This window comes from Camelus bactrianus, unplaced genomic scaffold (assembly GCF_048773025.1).
Source record: "Camelus bactrianus isolate YW-2024 breed Bactrian camel unplaced genomic scaffold, ASM4877302v1 HiC_scaffold_42, whole genome shotgun sequence".
In the NCBI taxonomy this organism is placed as follows: domain Eukaryota; kingdom Metazoa; phylum Chordata; class Mammalia; order Artiodactyla; family Camelidae; genus Camelus; species Camelus bactrianus.
The window spans coordinates 1,232,428-1,240,279 of record NW_027413958.1 but is presented as its reverse complement, the minus strand read 5'-3'; positions in this window follow the sequence as shown (position 1 = coordinate 1,240,279).

Genomic DNA, 7,852 nt, shown 5'->3' with positions numbered 1-7,852 from the left:
GCCCGCACTGGGACGGACTGGGGGAAGACACTAGAAGGGCTCCAAGGAGATCCAGGGTGCTGCAGACCGAAGACGGAACCTCCCCACACTCAGAATTCCGGAACACGGATGTCTGTGTGGGGGAGGTTCGGGGCCGCCCTCCACGCAGCTGCCTGGTGTCACAGGTGTTCCCTGGCAGGGGGAAGTCCGCTAATTACCTCCCTTTTCCATGGGGAGGCACAAGATGCTACCTGCTTTTCCAGCCCATCCTCCGCCATTCCCCGGCAGCCCGCACAGGGAGGGAATGGGGGAAGACACTCGAAGGGCTCCTAGGTGAACCCGGGTGCTGCAGACATATGACGGAACCTCCCCACACTCAGAATTCCGGAACACGGATGACTGTGTGGGGGAGGTTCGGGGACGCACTCCACGCAGCTGCGTTGTGTCACAGGTGTTACCTGGCAGGTGGAAGTCCGCTAATTACCTCCCCTGTCCATGGGGAGGCACTAGATGCTACCTGCGTTTCCAGCACAACCCCCTCCTTTCCCTGGATGCCCGCACTGGGAGGGACTCGGGGAAGACTCTCGAAGGCCTCCTTGGAGATCCCGGTTGCTGCAGACAAAAGACGGAACCTTCCCACACTCAGAATTCCGGAACAGGGGTGACTGTGTGGGGGAGGTTCGGGGCCGCCCTCCACGCAGCTTCCTGGTGTCACAGCTGTTCCCTTGCAGGGGGAAGTCCTCTAATTACCTCCCTTGTCCATGGGGCGGCACTAGATGCTACCTGCTTTTCCAGCCCAACCCCCGCCTTTCCCCGGCAGCCCGCACTGGGAGGGACTCGGGGAAGACACTCGAAGGGCTCCTAGGAGATCCCGGGTGCTGCAGACAGAAGACGGAACCTCCCCACACTCAGAATTCCGGAACACGGCTGACTGTGTGGGGGAGGTTCGGGGCCGCCCTCCACGCAGCTGCCTGGTGTCACAGGTGTTCCCTGGCAGGGAGAAGTCCGCTAATTACCTCCCCTGTCCATGGGGAGGCACTAGATGCTACCTGCGTTTCCAGCCCAACCCCCGCCTTTCCCCGGCAGCCCGCACTGGGAGGGACTCGGGGAAGAAACTCGAAGGGCTCCTAGGAGATCCCGGGTGCTGCAGACAGAAGACGGAACCTCCCCACACTCAGAATTCCGGAACACGGGTGACTGTGTGGGTGAGGTTTAGGGCGGCACTCCACGCAGCTTCCTGGTGTCACAGGTGTTCCCTGGCAGGGGGAAGTCCGCTAATTACCTCCCTTGTCCATGGGGAGGCACATGATGCTACCTGCTTTTCCAGCCCAACCTCCGCCATTCCCCGGAAGCCCGCACAGGGAGGGACTGGGGGAAGACACTCGAAGGGCTCCTAGGTGAACCCGGGTGCTGCAGACATAAGAAGGAACCTCCCCACACTCAGAATCCGGGAACACGTCTGACAGTGTGGGTGAGGTTTAGGGCCGCCCTCCACGCAGCTGCCTGTTGTCACAGGTGTTCCCTGGCAGGGGGAAGTCCGCTAATTACCTCCCCTGTCCATGGGGAGGCACTAGATGCTACCTGCGTTTCCAGCCCAACCCCCGCCTTTCCCCGGCAGCCCTCACTGGGAGGGACTCGGGGAAGACAGTCGAAGGGCTCCTAGGAGATCCCGGGTGCTGCAGACAGAAGACGGAACCTCCCCACACTCAGAATACCGGAACACGGCTGACTGTGTGGGGGAGGTTCTGGGCCGCTCTCCACGCAGCTGCCTGGTGTCACAGGTGTTCCCTGGTAGGGAGAAGTCCGCTAATTACCTCCCCTGTCCATAGGGAGGCACTAGATGCTACCTGCGTTTCCAGCCCAACCCCCTCCTTTCCTCGGCAACCCGCACTGGGAGGGACTGGGGGAAGACACTCGAAGGGCTCCTAGGAGATCCCGGGTGCTGCAGACAGAAGACGGAACCTCCCCACACTCAGAATTCCGGAACACGGGTGACTGTGTGGGTGAGGTTTAGGGCCGACCTCCACGCAGCTTCCTGGTGTCACAGGTGTTCCCTGGCAGGGGGAAGACCGCTAATTAACTCCCTTGTCCATGGGGAGGCACTAGATTCTACCTGCTTTTCCAGCCCAACCCCCGCTGTTCCCCGGCAGCCCGCACAGGGAGGGACTGGGGGAAGACACTCGAAGGGCTCCTAGGAAATCTCGGGTGCTGCAGACAAAAGACGGAACCTCCCCACACTCAGAATTCCGGAACACGGGTGACTGTGTGGGTGAGGTTTAGGGCCGCACTCCACGCAGCTTCCTGGTGTCACAGGTGTTCCCTGGCAGGGGGAAGTCCGCTAATTACCTCCCTTGTCCATGGGGAGGCACTAGATGCTACCTGCTTTTCCCGGCCAACCCCCGCCGTTCCCCGGCAGCCCGCACAGGGAGGGACTGGGGGAAGACACTCGAAGGGCTCCTAGGAGATCCCGGGTGCTGCAGACAAAAGACGGAACCTCCCCACACTCAGAATCCCGGAACACGGCTGACTGTGTTGGAGAGGTTCGGGGCCGCCCTCCACGCAGCTGCCTGGTGTCACAGGTGTTCCCTGGCAGGTGGAAGTCCGCTAATTAACTCCCTTGTCCTTGGGGAGGCACAAGATGCTACCTGCTTTTCCAGCCCAACCTCCGCAATTCCCTGGCAGCCCGCACAGGGAGGGACTGGGGGAAGACACTCGAAGGGCTCCTAGGCGAACCCGGGTGCTGCAGACATAAGACGGAACCTCCCCACACTCAGAATTCCGGAACACGGATGACTGTGTGGGGGAGGTTCGGGGCCGCCCTCCACGCAGCTGCCTTTTGTCACAGGTGTTCCCTGGCAGGTGGAAGTCCGCTAATTACCTCCCCTGTCCATGGGGAGGCACTAGATGCTACCTGCGTTTCCAGCACAACCCCCGTCTTTCCCCGGCAGCCCGCACAGGGAGGGACTCTGGGAAGACACTCGAAGGGCTCCTAGGAGATCCCGGGTGCTGCAGACAGAAGACGGAACCTCCCCACACTCAGAATTCCGGAACACGGCTGACTGTGTGGAGGAAGTTTAGGGCCGCCCTCCACACAGTTTCCTGGTGTCACAGGTGTTCCATGGTAGTGGGAAGACCGCTAATTACCTCCCCTGTCCATGGGGAGGAACTAGATGCTACCTGAGTTTCCAGCCCAACCCCCGACTTTCCCCGGCAGCCCGCAGTGGGAGGGATTGGGGAAGACACTCGAAGGGCTCCTAGGAGATCCCGGGTGCTGCAGACCGAAGACGGAACCTCCCCACACTCAGAATTCCGGAACACGGATGTCTGTGTGGGGGAGGTTCGGGGCCGCCCTCCACGCAGCTGCCTGGTTTCACAGGTGTTCCCTGGCAGGGGGAAGTCCGCTAATTACCTCCCCTGTCCATGGGGAGGCACTAGATGCTACCTGCGTTTCCAGCACAACCCCCTCCTTTCCCTGGATGCCCGCACTGGGAGGGACTCGGGGAAGACTCTCGAAGGCCTCCTTGGAGATCCCGGTTGCTGCAGACAAAAGACGGAACCTTCCCACACTCAGAATTCCGGAACACGGGTGACTGTGTGGGGGAGGTTCGGGGCCGCCCTCCACGCAGCTTCCTGGTGTCACAGTTGTTCCCTTGCAGGGGGAAGTCCTCTAATTCCCTCCCTTGTCCATGGGGAGGCACTAGATGCTACCTGCTTTTCCAGCCCAACCCCCGCCTTTCCCCGGCAGCCCGCACTGGGAGGGACTCGGGGAAGACACTCGAAGGGCTCCTAGGAGATCCCGGGTGCTGCAGACAGAAGACGGAACCTCCCCACACTCAGAATTCCGGAACACGGCTGACTGTGTGGGGGAGGTTCGGGGCCGCCCTCCACGCAGCTGCCTGGTGTCACAGGTGTTCCCTGGCAGGGAGAAGTCCGCTAATTACCTCCCCTGTCCATGGGGAGGCACTAGATGCTACCTACGTTTCCAGCCCAACCCCCGCCTTTCCCCGGCAGCCCGCACTGGGAGGGACTCGGGGAAGACACTCGAAAGTCTCCTAGGAGAACCCGGGTGCTGCAGACATAAGACGGAACCTCCCCACACTCAGAATTCCGGAACACTGGTGACTGTGGGTGAGGTTTAGGGCCGCCCTCCACGCAGCATCCTGGTGTCACAGGTGTTCCCTGGCAGGGGGAAGTCCGCTAATTACCTCCCCTGTCCATGGGGAGGCATTAGATGCTACCTGCGTTTCCAGCCCAACCCCCGCCTTTCCCCGGCAGCCCGCACTGGGAGGGACTCGGGGAAGACACTCGAAGTGCTCCTAGGAGATCCCGAGTGCTGCAGACAGAAGATGGAAACTCCCTACAGTCAGAATTCCGGAACACGGCTGACTGTGTGGGGGAGGTTCGGGGCCGCCCTCCACGCAGCTGCCTGGTGTCACAGGTGTTCCCTGGCAGGGAGAATTCCGCTAATTACCTCCCCTGTCCATGGGGAGGCACTAGATGCTACCTGCGTTTCCAGCCAAACCCTCGCCTTTCCCCGGCAGCCCGCACTGGGAGGGACTCGGGGAAGACACTCGAAGGGCGCCTAGGAGATCCCGGGTGCTGCAGACAGAAGACGGAACCTCCCCACACTCAGAATTCCGGAACACGGCTGACTGTGTGGGGGAGGTTCGGGGCCGCCCTCCACGCAGCTGCCTGGTGTCACAGGTGTTCAATGGCAGGGAGAAGTCCGCTAATTACCTCCCCTGTCCATGGGGAGGCACTAGATGCTACCTGCGTTTCCAGCCCAACCCCCTCCTTTCCTCGGCAGCCCGCACTGTGACGGACTGGGGGAAGACATTCGAAGGGCTTCTAGGAGATCCCGGGTGCTGCAAACATAAGACGGAACCTCCCCACACTCAGAATTCCGGAACACGGCTGACTGTGTGGGTGAGGTTTAGGGCCGCAATCCACGCAGCTTCCTTGTGTCACAGGTGTTCCCTGGCAGGGGGAAGTCCGCTAATTACCTCCCCTATCCATGGTGAGGCACTAGATGCTACCTGCGTTTCCAGCCCAACCCCCGCATTTCCCCGGCAGCCCGCACAGTGAGGGACTGGGGGAAGACACTCGAAGGGCTCCTAGGTGAACCCGGGTGCTGCAGACATAAGACGGAACCTCCCCACACTCAGAATTCCGGAACACGGCTGACTGTGTGAGTGAGGTTTAGGGCCGCACTCCACGCAGCTTCCTTGTGTCACAGGTGTTCCCTCGCAGTGGAAGTCCGCTAATTACCTCCCTTGTCCATGGGGAGGCACTAGATGCTACCTGCTTTTCCAGCCCAACCCCCGCCTTTCCCCGGCAGCCCGCACAGGGAGGGACTGGGGGAAGACACTGGAAGGGCTCCTAGGAGATCCCGGGTGCTGCAGACAAAAGACGGAACCTCCCCACACTCAGAATTCCGGAACACGGCTGACTGTGTGAGTGAGGTTTAGGGCCGCACTCCACGCAGCTTCCTTGTGTCACAGGTGTTCCCTCGCAGTGGAAGTCCGCTAATTACCTCCCTTGTCCATGGGGAGGCACTAGATGCTACCTGCTTTTCCAGCCTAACCCCCGCCTTTCCCCGGCAGCCCGCACAGGGAGGGACTGGGGGAAGACACTGGAAGGGCTCCTAGGAGATCCCGGGTGCTGCAGACAAAAGACGGAATCTCCCCACACTCAGAATCCCAGAACACGGCTGACTGTGTTGGAGAGGTTCGGGGCCGCCCTCCACGCAGCTGCCTGGTGTCACAGGTGTTCCCTGGCAGGGGGACGTCCGCTAATTACCTCCCTTGTCCATGGGGTGGCACATGATGCTACCTGCTTTTCCAGCCCAACCTCCGCCATTCCCCGGCAGCCCGCACAATGAGGGACTGGGGGAAGACACTCGAAGTGCTCCTAGGTGAACCCGGGTGCTGCAGACATAAGACGGAACCTCCCCACACTCAGAATTCCGGAACACGGATGACTGTGTGGGGGAGGTTCGGGGCCGCCCTCCACGCAGCTGCCTGGTGTCACAGGTGTTCCCTGGCAGGGAGAAGTCCGCTAATTACCTCCCCTGTCCATGGGGAGGCACTAGATGCTACCTGGGTTTCCAGCCCAACCCCCGATTTTCCCCGGCAGCCCGCACTGGGAGGGACTCGGGGAAGACACTCGAAGGGCTCCTAGGAGATCCCGGGTGCTGCAGACAGAAGACGGAACCTCCCCACACTCAGAATTCCGGAACACGGCTGACTGTGTGGGGGAGGTTCGGGGCCACCCTCCACGCAGCTGCCTGGTGTCACAGGTGTTCCCTGGCAGAGAGAAGTCCGCTAATTACCTCCCCTGTCCATGGGGAGGCACTAGATGCTACCTGCGTTTCCAGCCCACCCCCTCCTTTCCTCGGCAGCCCGCACTGGGACGGACTGGGGGAAGACACTCGAAGGGCTCCTAGGAGATCCCGGTTGCTGCAAACAGAAGACGGAACCTCGCCACACTCAGAATTCCGGAACACGGTTGACTGTGTGGGGGAAGTTCGGGGCCGACCTCCACGCAGCTGCCTGGTGTCCCAGGTGTTCCCTGGCAGGGGGAAGTCCGCTAATTACCTCCCCTGTCCATGGGAAGGCACTAGATGCTACCTGCGTTTCCAGCCCAACCCCCGCCTTTCCCCGGCAGCCTGCAATGGGAGGGACTCGGGGAAGACACTCGAAGAGTTCCTAGGAGGTCCCGGGGGCTGCAGACAGAAGACGGAACCTCCCCACACTCAGAATTCCGAAACACGTGTGACTGTGTGGGTGAGGTTAGGGGCCGCACTCCACGCAGCTGCCTGGTGCCACAGGTGTTCCCTGACAGGGAGAAGTCCGCTAATTACCTCCCCTGTCCATGGGGAGACACTAGATGCTACCTGCTTTTCCAGCCCAACCACCTCTTTCCTCGGCAGCCCGCACTGGGACGGACTGGGGGAAGACACTCGAAGGGCTCCTAGGAAATCCCGGGTGCTGCAGACAGAAGACGGAACCTCCCCACACTCAGAATTTCGGAACACTGGTGACTGTGTGGGTGAGGTTTAGGGCCGCACTCCACGCAGCTTCCTGGTGTCACAGGTGTTCCCTGGTAGGGGGAAGTCCGCTAATTACCTCCCCTGTCCATGGGGAGGCACTAGATGCTACCTGCTTTTCCAGCCCAACCCCCGACTTTCCCCGGCAGCCCGCACAGTAAGGGACTGGGGGAAGACACTCGAAGGGCTCCTAGGAGATCCCGGGTGCTGCAGACATAAGATGGAACCTCCCCACACTCAGAATCCCGGAACAAGGCTGACTGTGTTGGAGAGGTTCGGGGCCGCCCTCCACGCAGCTGCCTGGTGTCACAGGTGTTCCCTGGCAGGTGGAAGTCCGCTAATTACCTCCCTTGTCCATGGGGAGGCACAAGATGCTACCTGATTTTCCAGCCCAACCTCCGCCATTCCCCCGCAGCCCGCACAGGGAGGGACTGGGAGAAGACACTCGAAGGGCTCCTGGGTGAACCCGGGTTCTGCAGACATAAGACGGAACCTCCCCACACTGAGAATTCCGGAACACGGATGACTGTGTGGGGGAGGTTCGGGGCCGCCCTCCACGCAGCTGCCTGGTGTCACAGGTGATCCCTGGCAGGTGGAAGTCCGCTAATTACCTCCCCTGTCCATGGGGAGGCACTAGATGCTACCTGCGTTTGCAGCCCAACCCCCGCCTTTCCCCGGCAGCCCGCACTGTGAGGGACTCGGGGAAGACACTCGAAGGGCTCCTAGGAGATCCCGGGTGCTGCAGACAAAAGACGGAATCTCCCCACACTCAGAAACCCGGAACACGGCTGACTGTGTTGGAGGGGTTCGGGGCCGCCCTCCACG